We start from the raw sequence: 19,888 nt of genomic DNA on the forward strand, positions 1-19,888 counted from the left end.
GAGCAGAATTGCATAGCCTTAGTTGTTAAAGGAGGTGAGCTCGTTAGTGAGCCCTGGCCTTTGAAAACACAACCTGTCTTTTTGGATTATATCCTAAGGAATTTTAAAAGGGATAGAGGATGAAATAGTCAAAGAACAAGACAAATTCTCACTGTTGTGTCAAATAGTGGCTCAAACTTGGTGTTTCTGAATTTGTCTTGAGTTTACCTGAATAGTGAGAGGAGAGGGATTGCATTGTTTGCCTTCATTTATAAAGGGAATGCCTGCAATGACTGTCGTCCCCTCTTAGGCTCCAGCTGAAAGGGATGGAAAAGTACGTTTGCTTTGGAGAGTCTAAGAGACAGAAAGGAACCCTGTAGGGAATATCACATTACCTCCTCCAGCTGGAAAAAACACTGCCAGACCCAAGCCCGGGCTTTCAACCCTGTGGTTAAGTAAGCAAACGGACAAACCATGCCATAGAAATATGAAAAGGGATAGAAAAATCCAGGTCAACTCCCCCATCCAGCACCTGGAGACACAGAGGCGGCCCTGACTGAGGTCACTAAAATTGCCACAGGGCCAGCCCAACATCGGCAGGTGGCAGGGGTGAGACAGAACTTCACAGATAATCTAGGTCATGGGTTCTCAAACTGCTGTGAATTAGAATCACCTGTGATCTTTTAAAAATTCCTCGTCCCTGGGCCACACCCCGGACCAATCAAGTCTTCGGTGTTCAGAAAAGGAATCTCCAACGTGATTCGAATATGCAGCCAAGTATGACAAACATCGATCTAGTGCAACCCTTTTTTGCAGAGACCTGGTCTAGAAAGAACCAGTAAACTTTGCTGGAACGTCCAGAGCTAGGGAATGGCTGAGCCTTGGCCCTTCTTTTCTGGCTGTCCATCTCGTGTTCTTTCCTAGTCCTTCATGCCTAGTCCACTATTCTTATTCTACATCAGTATGGCTGTCTCTGAAATGTCCTTCCTTCAGATCTCCAGGGTCGTCTCCTTCTCCTTGTTTGAACCTCAGCTTCCATGTGATACTTCCTGCCCTCCCCCCTCCAACTCACCACCGTATTACTTTTTCTTCGGAAACTCTATGGGGCAATTCTACTCTGTCCCATAGGGTCGCTATGAGTTGGAATCGACTTGACAGCAGTGGGTTTTTTTTTTTTTTTTTACTGTGTTTTAGATGAAGGTTTACAGAGCAAATTAGTTTCTCATTAAACAATACACATATTGTTTTGTGGCATTGGTTGCCAACCCCAAAATGTGTCAACACTCTCCCCTTCTTAACCTTGGGTTCTCCATTGCTGTCCCCTCCTACATTCCTGTCCTCGCCCCTGGGCTGGTGTGTCCCTTCTGTCTCATTTTATTTTATAGGCCTGTCTAATCTTTGGCTGAAAGGTAAACCTCCAAAGTGACTTAAAAGGGTGTCTGGGGCCGTGGGGGCCATATGCTGGGAGTTTCTCCAGTTTCTGTCAGACCAGTAAGTCTGGTCTTTTTTTTTTTTAACAATAAATTGTTATGTTTTATTTTTAGGTAGATCTTTCATCTCTAACATGTTATAATTAAAAACATTTCTTTCTATCCTTTGCTCTTACAAATTTTTTAAGTTGCACTTTAGTGAAGGTTTATAGAACTAGTTTCTTATTAAACAGTACACATTGTTTTACAGCATTGGTTAACAACCCCATAACACGTCAACACTCTCCCTTCTCGACCTTGATTCCCTATTACCAGCTTTCCTGTCCCCTCCTGCCTTCCAGTCCTCGCCCCTGGGCTGGTGTGCCCCTTTAGTCTCGTTTTGTTTTATGGGCCTGTCTAACCTTTGGCTGAAAAGGTGAACCTCAGGAGTGACTTCATTACTGAGTTAAAAGTGTGTCTGGGAGGCCATACTCTCAGGGTTTCTCCAGTCTCTGTCAGGGCAGTAAGTCTGTCTTTTTTTTGTGAGTTACGATTTTGTTCTACAATTTTCTCCAGCTCTGTCCGGGACCCTCTGTTGTGATCCCTGTCAGAGCACTGAGTGGTGGTAGCTGGGCACCATCTAGTTGTGCTGAACTCAGTCTCGCGGAGGCTGTAGTAGTTGTGGTCTGTTAGTCCTTTGGACAAATCTTTCCCTTGTGTCTTTAGTTTTCTTATTCTCCCTTGCTCCAGACAGAGTGGGACCAGTGGATTATTTTAGATGGCCATTCACAGGCTTTTAAGACGCCAAACGCTACTCACCAAAGTAGGATGTAGAACATTTTTCCTGGCACTTACTGTTGTTTTCTGCCTTCAACCCTATGCACAATGGAATGAAATGCTGCCTGGTGCTACACCATCCCTACCATGGGATCCATAGGGCTATCCTTGGCTGATTTTTCGGAAGTATGTCACCAGGCCTTTCTTCCTAGTCTGCTTTAGACTGGAAGCTCCACTGAAACCTGTTCAGCATCGTAACAACATGCAAGACTCCACTGACAGGTGGGTGGTGGCTGCATGTGAGATATATTGGCTGGGAATCAAACCTGGGTCTCCCGCGTGGGAGGTGCAAATTCTACCACCGACTCCTCATCGCCTCATTATCCCAGGTACCATCTGTCTCCTCCATTAGCACCTACCATGTTTGCCAGGGTCACAGCTCCCTCACTAGCTTCTGCAATCCTGCCAGCCCTGCAGGAGGGTATCTAAGTATTTGTGGACTGAACGAATGTTTCATGTATTCTTAGCAGTGATATTCTCCTGGATATTGTCTTCAAAATGTATCCTTGCAAATGAAATATACTTCCAATTATGTAAGTTGGAGAAAATACTTCATTTTGAGAATTTTTTTTCAAATTTTCCTGAACACATTCGTTCCATCACGTGAGGCTAAGCTGAGTGGACAATTTAAATTTACCTCAGCCCTAAAGACAGACTCCTAGGCAGAATTGGATTACCCAATAATCAAGGTATGCACGAGCTGGCTTATGCTTACTGATCTATAGTGAACAATTTCACATCAGTTTGACTTAAGTAAGCACAAGTCAGCCTGTGCATACCTTGCTTACTGGGTAACCTGTCCGTGTCAGGGGCAATAAATTAGAAAAGAGGCTTTGATCCTGTATGGAGGTGCTGTGGGGCTGGGAAAGAGATAGATGCCAGCCATGGATTCTAGAAGCAGAATCTTTGATATGGTGAAAAAAAATGTGAAATTGTTCACTACACATGACCTGGTAAGCAACGTAAGCCTCGTGATTACCTTGCCTATTGGATAACCTGCCCCCGTTCTTAGGCTATTTAAAGGGACAACATTTTACCCATGATCCAAGAGTGAACTTTGATTAGATACTGGAGTGCAAATAGAATGAGAATGTGTCATGTGACCAGATGGAAATATTTGCTGCCAATAAATACAAAATGAAATTATAATTGCATTTCCTGTAGTTAAAAAATTTAATAATATGGTAATTAAAGAAAAAGCTTTCCAAGTGAATAATGTTACATGTGTAAATTAACACAGGCTGTGGGGTACAAGATTTAGGCTTTCAATTTATTTGTGGGCTCCTGTAAGAAGGGTGTGGCAGAGGCAACGTCTGACCTCCTCTAACTTCATAAGGGGGGAGGAGAGTCAAGATCAATACCATCAACCGCCCGCAGCTGATTCCTATGAGGCGGAGGTCAGACATAACTCCTCTGGCCAACATTTTTACCAAGTCTGATACCAACATTCCTCCCACAGCACTCTCTACTTCTCTGTTGGGTTCAATAATTCATTGCAGTGGCCACACAGAACTCACAGGCAATACTCACAATTATGGGGCTTATTAGGGCAGTAGCAGGTTACAATTCAGGATCAAAAATGACTCAGGATACAGTTCTTTAATCAAGACACCCTCTTCTCTGGTCTGCCCACAGGCAGGCCTCTCTCTGACCCTCAGCCCCTGTGCCTGGCCTCTGCCCTGGTAGGGCAAGTGTTACAAAGTTCTGCCAATAAGTGCCCAGGTGCACCCCACTCTGCTGGTAAGCCTCAGCCTGAAGGTTCTCAGCTTTCTCGTTCCGTGCATTGGCACCATGAGTAAGTGTCCACAGGCACCCCACTCTGCCAGTAAGCCTCCTGTCCGAAGGTCGTCAGCTCTCTTGTTCCTCTGTGGCTGGGCGAGCCTAGCTCCACCAAGTGTCCAGAGGTACCCCACTCCACCAGCAAGCCTCCTGCCTGGAGGTCTGCAGCTCTCTCACTCCGTGGGTCGGGAAGTCCACAGCATTGTCTCCTGCCGGTCTCTTGGTTCTGCTGCCTTTGCTGCTGCCGTGTCTCAGCCGCTGTTTCTGTCTGACTCTGGTGTTACAGCTCTCTCTCTCCAGGAAGTTCTTGGTGCAGGGACCCAGGGCCCAAAGGACACACTCTGCTCCCAGCCCTTCTTCTTGGTGGTGGCGAGGTCCCCTCCTCCCACCTCTGAATGTTTCATTTTAAGCCTAGCAGGATGGCAAAACCAACCAATCCCCTCGTTAGGGTTCCATACACTTATTTGCATGGTCCAGCCTCACAGTATGGGTTACACCTTCATTATGGATTACAACTCAACATAAAGAAAACAAAAATCTTTACAACTGGTCCAATAAGCAACACCATGATAAATGGAGAAAAGATTGAAAGTGTCAAGGATTTCATTTTACTTGGATCCACAATCAACACCCATGCAAGCAGCAGTCAAAAAACCAATGGATGCATTGCATTGAGCAAATCTGCTGCAAGAGACCTCTTTAAAGTGCTGAAAAGCAAAAATGTCACCTTGAAGACTAGGGTGCGCCTCACCCAAACTATGGAGTTTTCAGTCGCCTTATATGCATGCAAAAGTTGGTCGGTGAATAAGGAAGATCGAAGACTTGATGCCTTTGAATTGTGGTGCTTGCAAAGAGTAGTGAATATACTATTGACTGCCAAAAGAATGGACAAATTTGTCTTGGAAGAAGTACAACCAGAATGCTCCTTGGAAGCAAGGATGGCGAGGCTATGTCTTACATATTTTGGACACATTATCAGGAGGGATCAGTCCCTGGAGAAGGACATCACACTTGGTAAAAGCGGAGGGTCAGCAAAGAAGAGGAAGACCCTCAATGAGGTGAATTGACACTGTGCCTGCAACCACGGGCTCAAGCTTGGCAACAATTGTTAGAATGGTACAGGACCGGGTAGCGTTTCATTCTGTTGCACATAGGGTCGCTATGAGTTGGAACTGACTCGACGGCATCCAAGAACAACAACACCACCCTCACAAGAGTGCCGTTCACCTCGTTTACATTATTAGTAAGCTATCCAATCCTCTTGATGGGCCACAAGCACTGCATTTGCATAGCCCAACCCAGTCACTTAGTGGGAGTTACAAGGACTGTGGCTAGAAAGGCCACATGAAGCAATTCATTGTACCACAGCTCCCATATTCGTGATTATATAAAATGGTACCCAGGCTCTAAATCCCACATACATGTACTGACTTGTGTGGGACAGGGGTCCTCCTCGTCACAGCTCCCATAAATGCACTTCAGAACTGACCATGACCTCTGAGTATTTGCTGTTGTTGTTAGTTCCCATCGAGTTGGCTCCAACTCATGGTGACCTCACGTATAAAAGGACAAACCCTTGCCCAGTCCTGTGCCATCTTCATGATCACTGGTATGTTTGAGCCCATTATTGTGGCTACTGTGTCAATCCATCTCATTCAGGGTTTCCTTTGTTTGTGTTGGCCCTCTACCTTACCAAACATGATTTCCTTTTCCAGTGATTGGTCTTTCCTGATGATGTGTCCAAAGTAAGCTAGTCAAAGTCTGCTTATTTACAGGATCATTTTATATAATTCAGGAATATCTAGCCCACCTATATTGAATGCTGTAATCTTGTTGCCTGCAGCCTGCGCTAGTTTATGCATGTAATAGTATTCACCTGGAGAGCTTTTTCTTTAATTTCCACTTTGTTATTGTTCCTAGACTAGTAGCAACAGCATTACTTGGGAGCTTATTACAAATACAAAATCTCAGGCTCTCTACAGGGATGGATTACCCAATAAGCAAGGTACGCACAGGCTTACTTGTGCTTACTTACTAATCTGTAGTGCACAATTTCACCTGTTCTGATGTGGTGAAACCCATGTGAAATTGCGTGTTACAGATTAGTAAGCAAACACAATTAAGCCTGTGCATACTTTGTTTACTGGTTAATCTGCCCGTGTTCTCCACCCCAGGACTACCGAATCATTGTAACAAGATCCCCAGGGAATTCATATGCACACAGGTTAAGAATTGGGTCTACAATAGGACTCTAGGCCAGTGGTTCACAACTGGGGGCAATTTTGCTCCCCAAGGGACATATGGCAATGGCTGGAGATATTTTCAACCATCATAACTGGGAGTGCTACTGGCATCTAAGATTGTTGTTGCTAGTTGCCATCAAGTGGATTCTGACTCGTGGTGACCCCATGTGTGCAGAGTAGAACTGTTCCACAGGGTTTTCAAGGCTGTGACCTTTCAGAAGAAGATTGCCAGGCCTGTCTTCTCAGGTACCACTGGATGGGTTTAAACCACCAACCTTTTGGCTAGTAGTTGAGAGCTTAACCATTCGCACCACCCAGGGACTCCTGGCATCTAGGGTAGAAGTCAGGAATGTTGCTAAATAGCCTACAATGTAGAAGACGACATCCCACAACAAAGAATTATCTGGCACAAAAGCAACAGTACTGAGGCCGAGAAAGCCTGCTCTAGACCAATAGACTCCAGAGTTTAAAATGGAAACGTTATTATTAAGAGCAAAGCAAATTGTAGCTTATAAACATTGGTCAATCAGAACTAACCATATTATTCATATAAATGAAATTTAATAGATGGGATTATTTGAAAATCAATACCATTTTATATAATTCATGAACGTTGAGCCACCAATACATTGAATGCTGTAATCTTGTTGCCTGCAGCCTTTGCTAATTTATACATGTAATAGCATTCACCTGGAGAGCTTTTTCTTTAATTTCCTCAGTGGTGTTGTTCCTAGACGAGTAGCTTCCTAGACTTGGGAGTGTATTACAAGTACAAGATCTCAGGCTCTCTACAGGGATGGGTTACCCAATAAGCAAGGTAATTCAATAACCATGGACATGACTGATTAGTGCATTCTATACCGTGAGACACCTTGGAAGAAAGGCCTGGTGATCTACTTCCCCAAAGTCAGCCCATTGAAAAGTCTACGAGCACAGTTGTACGCTGACATACATGGGGTCACCATGAGTCGGAATCGTCTTGACAGCAACTGGTTTGGTTTTTGGTTTGGTCATCAACCTGACCATGCTCACCTCCTACCTTCTACCTTGCACCTCGGTCTGTTGTTGTTGTTAGATGATGTTGAGTCGAAGGTTTCTTCCTGCTTTCTCTAAATACTCTTTCAGGAATTCTGTTTTCTCTGCCTGAAGTGCCCTTTCCCCTCTCCATCTGGCATATTCCTAACTCTTCTAACTATAAAATGTGTTGTGTATCTATCCATCTAGGTCTCCACTGTCATGGCCTTCCCTCAGCACCAGGAGTGTCTCCCTCCTAGTCTCAGGTGCTCCCCACCCTTGCACATTCATTACAGAAAGCACCTGCCACCGGCAAGCCTGGCCATATGTGCCCCTTGCTCAAGAGCCTCACATGGCGAATTTACTGATACCTCAATCCCCAGCCCCAAAGCTTCTCATTGCATTGGCCTGGGCTGTAGCCTGGGCACTGGGATACTCCAAGCTCCACAGCCAGGGTTGAGAACCACTGCTTTCAGATAAAGGTGAATCTCCCAACTCAGGGGAAATCTGAGGTCGTCTTAACCCCAGCCCCCCTTTCAGGCTCACTGCATGCCGACAACATCTTGACATCCTCACTTTCTAGGCATTTCCCCAACTATGCCCTGTCATCTTTTTTCCTTAGTAAAACCATTTAACAGTCTATTTGTACAAATTTTGGGAATAGAGAGCAATAAAGATGAAACTGATTCACCTTAATTCACCAAGATTGTGGCATACAACTGTTATATTTCTGTCCTAACAGTATTATCATCAGCATAAAACAAAAACTAAACCCATTGCTGTCGAGTTGATTCCAACTCATAGAAACCCTATAAGACAGAGTAGAACTGCCCCATAGGGTTTCCAAGGAGCAGCTGTTGGATTCGAACTGCTGACCTTTTTGTTAGCAGCCCAATCCTTAACCACTGAGCCACCAGAGCATAGTCATATATAAGGTTGCACACTTTCCCGTACTTGATTCACAATGTACATCAAATATTAAAACTAAACTCACTGCCGTTGAGTCGATTCCGACTCATAGCAACCCTATAGGACAGAGTAGAACTGCCCCATCCGGTTTCCAAGGAAGGCCTGGTGGATTTGAACTGCCGAACTTTTGGTTAGCAGCTGTAGCGCTTAACCACTGTGCCACCAAGGTTTCCATCAAATATTAGTGCCTCTCTTTTACAAAATTTTTTCCTGACAAATCTTTAAAAAAGAAAAAAACCGTTGCCATCAAGACAACTCTGACTCGTGTAACTCTGTGTGTCAAAGTAGAACTGTGTTCCATAGGGTATTATGTGGCTGACTTTTTGGAAGTAGATCACCAAACCCTTCTTCTGAAGTGCTTCTGGGTGGACTTAAACCTCCAACCTTGAGCCATTTGCACCACCCAGGACTCCTGACTAATCTCAAGCGGATAGAATTTCTTCTCTATCTGCATTCTAGTAGCACCGTACACACACCTCCATTGTGGCGCTTAGCGCAGGGCATTGGGGTGTCATTTTTTGGCTGATCATTTATTCCTATAAGACTATGACATCTGTGAGGGTAAAGAGTCATCAGTTTTTCATATGTATGCTTTGTATTTGTGTTTAATCCCTGGTGCTTAGCATATTGCCTGGATGGACGATGAATTTAATAAACATTTATTGAATTGTTGCATTTGCTTCCATAATTGAATTATAGAGCAAGGTGTACGCCTTGGCAAAACCATTCTAGAGGGCAGCCTTTCACCAATCGCTGGTGGTCTGCTTTTTATTTTAATTTAGCTTTACTGCTTTTTATGTATAACACCATTTACTGTTCTTTGCTCCTGGATGATCGATTGTCTTAGTTATCTAGTGCTGCTGTGACAGAAATATCACAAGCGATGGCTTTAACAAACTGAAATTTATTTTCTCACAGTTTAGGAGGCTAGAAGTCTGAATTCAGAGCTCTGGCTCTTGGGGAAGGCTTTCTGTCTCTGTTGGCTCTCGAGGAAGGTCCTTGTCTCTTCAGCTTCTGCTTCCTGGTTCCTTGGAGATCTCCAGGTGTCTTGGTATCTATCTTACCCCATCTCTGCTTGCCTAATCTGCTTTTATCTCTTTAAGGGATTGACTCTAGGGGTACCCTACACTAATCCTGCCTCATTCACACAACAGAAAACTCATTCCCAAATGGGATTATAACCACAGGCATAAAAACCAAACCCAACCCATTTCCACCCAGTTGGTTCTGACTCATAGGGTCACAATAGGACTGAGCAGAACTGCCTCACAGGGTTTTCAAGGAGTGGCTGGTAGATTTGAACTGCCAGCTTTTTGGTTAGCAGTTGAGCTCTTAACCATTGTGTCATCAGGGCCCTGAACTACAGGCATAGAGGTTAGGATTTATAACACGTATTTTTGGGAAATACAACTCATTCCATAACAGTGATTAAACAACTCTATTTTAATTTAAATAAAAATGACCGAAGACAACCACAGTGATTTTTTTCTCTTTTATTCATGTTTTGTAGAATCAGGCAAATGGAAAAGTGGGAAAGGAGTGGGTGGAGTTTTAGGAGCTACAAAAGTAGCAGCTTTGCCCTTTAAGGACAAAAGAGTATAGCAAGAGCCCTCCCAAGCCCCAAGGTGATATTTGAGCTGTTAATGTTTTAATAAGTGGCCTTGGCTTTACCTGGGAGTGTACTGGGATATGCTCCTGCATTCACAGCAGGAACGCGGCGGAGGAGAGGGAGGCAGACACCTGAGCTATAATATTCACAATTACTGTGGCCAAAACCCAGAGTCCTGGTGCCGTAGTGGTTAAGAGCTCAGCTGCTAACCAAAAGGTCGGCAGTTCAAATCTACCACCTGCTCCTTGGAAACCCTATGGGGCAGTTTTACATTGAGTTGGAATAGACTTGATGGCAATGGGTTTGATTTGGTGTTTTTTTTTTTTTTGGTCGAAACGACTACAGTCATATGCATTTTCCCATTTATTAACTGAGGCATAAGGATCTTGAGTATCAGTAGTGTATGGCATCTGCTTCCATAAAGATGTGCAGACTTGGAAACCTTAAGGGACAGTTTTACTCTGTCTTATAGGGTGACTAGGAGTCAGAATCGACTGGATGGCAACGTTTTTTTTTTTTTTTTATCTAGTATTTTAAATAAAATTCTCGTTAGTTGCTGTTGAAATAAAATAGTTCATTTACCTAAATTATAAATATTCTTCTATTTTTTAAAAAAGCTAATATTAAAATACCAGGGAAGTAAAATTGGTAATTCAGTGCTTCAGAAAAGAAAACAAATGCTGAATTCTGGGCCAGGCAATATCCTTAGATGAACTTATTATCATTATTGACAATTAAAATAGCAAGGCTGCTCTCTAAACCCTTCCTGCCAGCTTCCATTACATTTTATAATCACTCCAACTCACTGCAGTCATTGTGTTAGAACTGCTTTCAATTGTGTGCTGAAAATTTGTTGGCCCACAGGGGACTTGGATTAAAAAAACAATGAGCCATTTCAATTGCATTTCAACAAAAAATGGAACACTGCTGTTTGCTTCTCCCTGCAAGCCAAACTCCATGGGTCAACTTGAGGATTGGGTTTGGATATGAGCTGAAGCTGATTTAGTTGTTCTATGTGGCCTATTTTAATATCATACGCAAGTAAAATCTCCTGAGGATCACTCAAAAGCAATCTCGGCAATATATCAACAGGTAACTAACTGCCAGAAATTCAAGCTGGATTCAGAAGAGAACATGGAACCAGGGATATCATTGCTGATGTCAGATGGATCCTGGCTGAAAGCAAAGAGTACCAGAAAGATGTTTACCTGAGTTTCATTGACTATGCAAAGGCATTGAACTATGTGGATCCTAACAAATTATGGATAACCTTGCAAAGAATGCAAATGCCAGAACACTTAATTGCTCTCATGAGGAACTTATATATAAAGAGACAGTCATTCAAATAGAACACGAGGATATCGTGTGGTTTAAAATCAGGAAAAGTGTGTGTCAGGGTTCTATCCTCTCACAATACGTACTCAATCTGTATGCTGAACAAATAATCCAAGAAGTTGGACTATATGAAGAAGGATGTGGTATCAGGATTGGAGGAAGACTCATTAACAACCTGCATTATGCAGACAACACAACCTACTTGCTGAAAGTGAAGAGGACTTGAAGCACTTACTAATGAAGATCAAAGACCACAGCCTTCAGTATGGATTACACCTCAACATAAATAAAACAAAAATTCTCACAGCTGGACCAATAAGCAACATCATGATAAACAGAGAAAAAGATCAAAGTTGTCAAGGATTTCAATTTACTTGGATCTACAATCAACACCCATGGAAGTAGCAATCAAGAAACCAAACAAAGCATTGCATTGGGCAAATCTGCTGCAAAAGACCTTTCTAAAGTGTTGAAAAGCCAAGATGTCACCTTGAAGACTAAGATGTGTCTGACCCAAGCCACAGTATTTTCAATTGCCTCATATGCATGTGAAAACTGGACAATCAATAAGAAAGACCGAAGAATAATTGATGCCTTTGAGTTATGGTGTTGGTGAAGAATATTCAACATACCATGGACTGCCAAAAGAATGAACAAATCTGTCTTGGAAAATGTACAACCAGAATGCTCCTTAGAAGCAAGATGGTGAGACTGCGTCTTACATACTTTGGACATGTTGTCAGGAGGGATCAGTACCTGGAGAAGGACATCATACTTGGTAAAGTACAGGGTCAGTGGAAAAGAGGAAGACCCTCAACGAGATGAATTGACGCAGTGGTTGCAACAATGGGCTCAAGCATAACAACGATTCTAAGTACAGCACAAGACCGGGCAGTGTTTCGTTCTGTTGTGCATGGGGTCGCTGTTGTGCACCGACTCGACAGCACCTAACAACAACATTATTATACACAGGTCCATTCACCAGGCTGTTTTGAGAATTCAATGAGATACTGCTATAAAAGCATTAAGCACAATATCTGCATATAGTATAACCTCAATAAATGTTAGCAATTATGATTACTTCATATCATATCCATCAGGACACAGTTGTAAAAGTCCTGGATATCCTGAGTCAGATCAAATCTCTCCAGTGAACACTGAATCCCCTGGAGGAGGCAGGAGCTTGCCCACAGGTAGACCTGTTAGACCTCTTTTTCATGTCTGTACTTGGAGTTCTAGAGAAACTTGGAAACAGAAAGAAAACAAAAGATTAAAGGCATCTTTTTGTCAGATCTCTAAAGCTGAGTAATGGAATTTCCTCCCCGTCAATAATACACCAACCAGTTGCCATTAAGTTGATTGTGACTCATGCAACCCCATGGTGTCAGAGTAGAATTGTGCTTCATAGGATTTCCCAATGGCTAAAAGTAATTAAAGATAAACTTTATTATCTAGCATCATCTTGAAAAGAACATTAAAGCAAATACAATCCATAGCCCATGGTTATTGTTGTTAGCTACCATCTAGTCAGCTTCCAACTCATGGTGACCCCATGCACAACTGAATATAACACTGACTGGTCCTGTGCCATTCCCATGATGCAGATCTGGCTATTGTGATCCATAGGGTTATCATTGGCTGGTTTTTAGAAGTAGATTTCCAGGACTTTACTCCTAGTCTATTTGTCTGGAAGCTCCACTGAAATCTGTTTAGCATGATAGCCTCCACTGACAGATGGGTAGGGGCAAATGGCTCTTCCTTCATCGACTCCTCAGTCCTCTTGCTCTGAGTCTCTCAGATCCCATGCTGCCAAAATGCATCCTAGGAAGCATTGTTCTCTCTACTCATCCTTTTCCATTCTTCTGTCATTTTATTCTGTGGATTAGGCAGGCCTGTCTCCCAGCTACCCCAAACCTCTCCTCTCCAAGCAGGAAGAGGACCAGGGAAACAGACAGGTAAATACAAGATTTTCTTGTGGGCAAAGTCCCAAAAAGAATACTCTTTGTCTCTGTCCTGGTAAAAGGCCAGAATCCTTGGGTTACTTCCCAATTATATGGCCCACCACCAACCCCATCACTGCTATATCACAGTTCTTTCTACATAGAGGATTTTTATAATTAAGAAGTGTCTGAATTTTCATTTTCTCCTTCTATTTTTTCTTCCAGTGTCTGAATTTTCATTTTCTCCTATTTTTTCTTCCACTCTATCCCTAAGATCATGCCCAAGAATGGCCATCATTGGTCAACCCACCATCCAATCCCTCTTAGCTGTTTCCTTCCTCTCAAAAAGAAAGAAGAGGGAGAGAAAAAAAAGGCATCTCTGGCAGATTAGATGTTCCAGGTGTGGAAAGGTGGGCTTTCAAATCCTCTTTCCCAACCCCAGTGATATCACAAGATTTCCCCTCCTGTGAGACAAAGGAAAGGAATTTTGGTACCTTCACTTATGCCAAAAAAAAAAAAAAAAGCCAATGCAAGGGCTTGAATCCCACTTATAATCCAGTTATTTCTGTGAGTCTCAAAATTAGCACCTCATCATTTGCGCATAAGCCAGCCTTTCAGTGGCAGTTGCCATAGGGTACCTGCCACGCTCCTTATCTCCAGCCTGTCTATGCCCACTGTCCGTGAAGTTTCAGGAAGAGTCTGACCCCCGCTGTGCCCTGGACCCCTGTGGAGGGGCTTATAACGTCACTGGTCCCTCCAGTGTCATGCAGGTGTGGAAGGGTGGCCTTCTCCCCAGCACTGGACACTCCTTACCACTTGTGCGGAGAAGTAGCACAGGTGAGCTCAGAATCTCAATACATCTCTCCTGAAAGGTATTTCATCTGTGTCTGGTTCTCACTTCTCTAATCAGAGGGATCAAGCCCAGGCCAGGAGACAAGGAGGGAAACAGAGTCAGGCATGAGCCTTTTCCCATTATCCTGGCCATTCCTCAGATCCTATCTCCTAGGAACAGCCCTGAGAGCAAATGTAGACATCAAGTCTCCATGTGCACAAGGGACACTACTGCACTGTACAGCTGGGACCTAAACCTTTTTTGTGTCAGGGCTCTTTGGCGTCTGGTGAAGCCTGTATATGCTTTCTCAGAACAATATTTTATAATGCATAGAATAAAATACATAGGATCATCAAAGAAGCCAACCATATTAATAGTTATTAACATACTTTAAGAAGCAAATGTGCTGACTCATGTAATTGGTGCCACTGCTGTTGTCGTTAGGTGCTGTTAAGTCAGCTCTGACTCATAGAGACCCTGTGTACAACAGGAGGAAATATTGCCTGGTCCTGCACCATCCTCACGATTGCTATTATGCTTGAGTCCATTGTTGTGGCCCCTGTGTCAATCCATTTCATTTGGGTCTTCCTTTTTTTCGTTGACACTCTACTTTACCAAGCAGGAGTCCTTCTCCAGGGACTGATCCCTCCTGATAACATGTACAGACTATGTGAGAAATAGTCTCGCCATCTTTGCTCCTAAGGGTCATTCTCATTGTGCTTCCTCCGAGACAGATTTGTTTGTTCTTTTGGCAGTTCATGGTATATTCAGTATTCTTCGCCAACATCACAATTCAAAGGCATCAATTCTTCTTCAGTCTTCCTTATTCATTGTCCAGCTTTTGCATGCCTGCTAGGCGATTGAAAACACCATGGCTTGGGTCAGGTGCACCTTAGTCTTCAAGGTGCTATCTTTGCTTTTCAACACTTTAAAGGGATCTTTTGGAGCACATTTGCCCAGTGTAATACTTCTTTTGATATCTGGACTGCTGCTTCCATGGGTGTTGATTGTGGATCCAAGTAACATGAAATCCTTGACAATTTCAGTCTTTTCTTTGTCTATCATGATGTTGCTTATTGATGCAGTTGTGAGGATTTTTGTTTTCTTTATGTTGAGGTGTAATCCACGCTGAAGGCTGTGGTCTTTGATTTCCATCAGTAAGTGTCACTGGTACATGTAAAAAAAAAGGTTGAATTGGCAAATGTTGTGTTATATTTATTATTCACAACAATAAAAAAGAAACCAAAAGTGTGATAAAGAAATATATGTACTTTTTAATGCATTAGATAGCAAGACCTTGCAGTGGTTCTAACAGCTGCTGTAATTTCAAAGTGATGACGGTAAATGATATTTAGCAGTGTCTGCGACAACTTCAATGTGGTATGAAAATTTCTGTGATTTCTGTTAGTGATAAAGTTACAAGCACTGCCTACCTGCTTTGGTTTGTTACTTACTCCCCACCCACTTCTGTTTTTGCCTCACCCCCTCAGATAATATTAATGGACACCCCACACCCCAGCCCCCCATTCCTGCCAATTTCCCAACCCCAGCTAACCAGTCCAAAATGGCTGGCAATTTTGAAGGTATTTAGGTAGGTCTAAGTCTGAATAGGGCTTGTAAATGATCCTTTTTTTATTTTTAATTGTGGTAAATATATAGGTAACAAAACATTTGCCATTTCTACCATCTTCACATGACATTGATCATGTTCATCATGTTATTCTCGGTGGTGTACTTTCTTTCCTTCAATTCTGTTAAAACGGACAGACTGATCTCAGTGTGTTTGGGGGGATTGGAAAAGGATCTGGGTGCCTTTTTCTGAGCAAAGCCATCAAACAGAACAGAGCTGCCTCTCTGATAGCAGACAGTTGGGAGCAGCAGTTGGGGTGAGTTGGAGGAGGACTGTGGCTGTGCCCAGCTGAACAGCCATCTTTAGAAGGTCACCAGCTAGTGGCAAGGAGAGGAAGGGAAAAGCATCGGGATTTGTTTCTGAGCACAGGGGATGTAAGTACTTGGGAAAACCTTCTGAAAAAGCCGGGGACCATTCACAAATCATCAGCAGTTCCTATCAGCAGGGAAGGGTAGCCACCAACAGATGAACAGCGGCTGTTGCCTTGGGGTCATGGGATTATGGGTGGTTTATTTTTTCTTCTTTTAAGTTGACTTTATTAGTCTAAAATTAAATTTTCTACAGTGGATAGGCATATATTTATAACAATAATAAAGAGAAAATGAAAATGATTATTTTTAGGGGGACGGAAAAATTTGGGAATGGACAGGGTGATGGTTGAACAAAATGATGGTTGAATGAAATGAAAAATGATGAACATAAGTGAACATAAGTTAACTGTACATGTAAAGAATGTTGAAATGGCAAGGGCTTTGTTACATATATACTTACCATAATTTAAAAATATCCCCCAAAAAGATTACTTTAAAAATGAGAGGCAGAGGGGAGTAATGAAATAAGCCCTAGTCAAAAAACAGACAAAAAAACCCTAGTGTTCTTGGCCCAAGTCTAATCTGCCTTGGGACTTCGGACAAATCACTTACCTGTAAAATGGGAATTATAACATGTACTTTCCTGTCTCTTGACTTTATTGAGAAGATATACATTTAGAATATTGCAAAGGTCTAAGTCACATAGTTATAAAGATCTAAGTGTTAGGAACCGAGGTTATACTTCATTGTGTAGTAACTGTGCCTTTCCCCTGTGACCAGAGGCCTTTATAAGCAATAATTTACTCTCCACCATAGCTACCTGGTGTCATTGTGACTTGGCTGTCAGCCTTCCCATTGCGCACCTGAGAGGGAACACCTGGCGGGTACACCCAACCAGACAACTACACTGCTCACTTCATCTGGACACAGCAATTCCTCCCAGGTAGATTCCATTATCCCAGAAATCAGGATGAAAAAGAAAGTTTGTTTTTATACTCCTACCAAAGACTGTTGACACTGTTTTGGCTATACCATTTATTCAGTTTGTGTTATGGTAGACTTCACTGCCTGGAATAAAGTAAATCTGCTACTAGCTAACAGCCAGGAAGCAAGGCAGGGAGTGTTGAATCATGTATGAGTGCACTCAGACTCCCCTCACCCTGGTAAAAAGGAGTTTGACTTTGCTTACCCTGTTCCTGTCTCTCTCCATTCTCAAGCAAGAGCCCTTCCTTGTAGGACTGGCCCTTTTGACATTTTGTGGCATAGATTTTGAAGAAGTGAAGGAGGGAAAAGAAGTGAGGAGGTGCAAAGGCTAGGGATGGGGGGAGCATATTTTGTCCCAGAGAGATTTGATGAATGATACAGAGGTTTCTGCCATATATAAGTGAGATTGCTGAGAAAAGACAGGAAATTTTTAAGAAACACTGGTATAAGTTATATATCCTTTCATGGTGTCTGAAAAGGCTGAAGAACTTGAACTTTTTAATTTTAATTATTTCGATTACTAGAACACGCTCTTCTAAGGGCAACACTACTCTGAGATGGACCACGTGGGTCACGGATTCAAATGGATTACATTTACATTCCAGGACTAATGATTCACTTTGAGCTCTGATTAGATTAAGCAATATTTTGGTCAATATACATCTAAGTTCATTGCAGCACTATTCACAATAGCTAAGAGATGGAAACAACCCTCTGTGTCATGATGCTAGGTGAGTGTCTTAGTTATCTAATACTGTTATAATAGAAGTATCACAGTGGAGGTTTTAACAAACAGAAATCTCTTCTCTCACAGTTTAGGAGGCTAGAAGTTCAAATTCAGGGCTCTAGCTCCAGGGGAAGGCTTTCTCTCTTTATCGACTCCAGGGGAAGGTCCTTGTCATCAATCTTCCCCTGGTCTAAGAGCTTCTCAGCACAGGAACGCTGGGTCCAAATGGTGCAACACACTTCTGGCTCTTCTTGCTTGGTAGTAATGAGGTCCTTCTCCTCTCTGCTCAATTCTTTTATATCTCAAAAGAGATTGACTCAAAACACAATCTAATCCTATAGACTGAGTTCTGCCTTATTAACTGCCTCTAATCCTGCCTCATTAACATCATAGATTCATAGAAGTTAGGATTTACAACACATAGGATCACATCACATCAGATCATAAAATGGAGAACAACCACACAATACTGGGAATCACAGCCTAGCCAAGTTGACACACATTTTTGGGGGACATGTTCAATCCATAACAGTGCATCAGCACAGAGGATGGTAGGGGTATCCCTGGAAATCATTCCTGCGCTGGGAAGACTGGCAATAATACAGATGTGATTGTGAACCACATTTATTTTCCCATCAAACCCAAAGCAAATGCATTTCCAACTCAACTCCCCCTCAGCTGGAGCCCCAAATGGCTATGATCACTTCCAGTGCCACACGATACAGAGGAAGTAGAGGGTAAACTGGAATGTGAAGAGACATTATATTTAATCAACTGCAATGAAACTATCTTACATTTGGCAGTTTTACAAAACCATGTGAACATTAAAAGGGCCTTGGTATGGATGAAAGGTGCTAAAGGTTAACAGTCATTAGCTTCATGGTAAACCCACTGCTGGTTTTATCATGGGCAGGAGATCAGGGGGAGCAAAGAGTGAAGCCGGGTTATTTATTCCCCTAGTCTCCTCCCTTCAGGGTTGCTTCAGAGTGGCAACCAAAGTTTCTCTCAGGTGGCCCTCTCCACATACAAGTCTCTGTTTCCAAGTTCTAGCAGCTCCTCGCTTCCTTTGCCGCTTTGGGCCTGGGGCTAGTAACAGTGCTCCCATTACATTATTCCTGTGATTTTCTTATAGCTTGCCTGAGCCTTTTAAATAGTCACTTTAAATTGTTTCATCTGTTTTCTCTAGGGTCTCTGGCTGATATGGTATATAGAAGGTTCTGAAATGTTATTGAATGAGTGAGTAAATGGATGAATGAATAAATTAGTAGAAAAAGCATGGACCTCAGAGTTGGATCAGAGTTTAAAATTAGCTTTAGAAGTACAGAATCAGGGGAGCCGAGTCCATTTCCCACCCCTGCCCCACCCCCACCCTGGCATCAATCTCCTGTGGCGTCCAAAAGGAGAATAAAATTCTATTAGTCAAAGTATGGTAAAACAAAATCAAATCTGTTGCCGTGGAGTCAATTCCAACTTATGGTGACCACCATGTGCTTCAGAGTAGAAATGCTGTCCATAGGGTTTTCAATGACTGTAATCTTTTTTTATTATTGTGCTTTAGATGAAGGTTTAAAGAACAAACTAGCTTCTCATTAAACAGTTAATGCACATATTGTTTTGTGACATTGGTTACCAACCCCAAGACATGTCAACACTCTCCCCTTCTGGACCTTGGGTTCCCTGTTCCCAGCTCCCCTGGCCCCTCCTGCCTTCTTGTCCTTGCCTCTGGGCTGGTGTGTGCCTTTAGTCTCATTTTGTTTTATAGGCCTGTCCAATCTTTGGCTAAAGTCATGAACCTCAGGAGTGACTTCATTACTGAGCTAAAAGGGTGTCCGGGGTTTCTCCAGTCTCTATCAGGCAAGTAAGTCTGGGTTTTTTTTTGTGATTTAGAATTTTATTCTACATTTTTCTCCAGCTCTGTCCAGGATCCTCTATTATGATCCTTGTCAGAGCAGTCGGTCGGTGGTGGTAGCCAGGCACCATCTAGTTTCCTAGACTCAGTGTGGTAGAGGCTGTGGTAGTTGTGATCCATTAGTCCTTTGGAGTAATCTTTCCCTTATTTATGTCTTTAGTTTTCTTCATTCTCCCTTGCTCTGGACGGGGTGAGGTCATCTTAGATGACTGCTCACAAGCTTTTAAGACCCCAGACACTACTTACCAAAGTAGAACGTAAAACATTTTCTTTATAAACTATGTTACGCCAGTTGAGCTAGATGTTCCCTGAGACCATGGTCCCCACAGTCCTCAGCCCAGTAAGTCAGTCCCTTGGGGAGTTTAGATGTGTCTATGGAGC

The sequence above is a fragment of the Elephas maximus genome, chromosome 6 (genome assembly GCF_024166365.1).
Source record: "Elephas maximus indicus isolate mEleMax1 chromosome 6, mEleMax1 primary haplotype, whole genome shotgun sequence".
Classification (NCBI taxonomy): Eukaryota; Metazoa; Chordata; class Mammalia; order Proboscidea; family Elephantidae; genus Elephas; species Elephas maximus.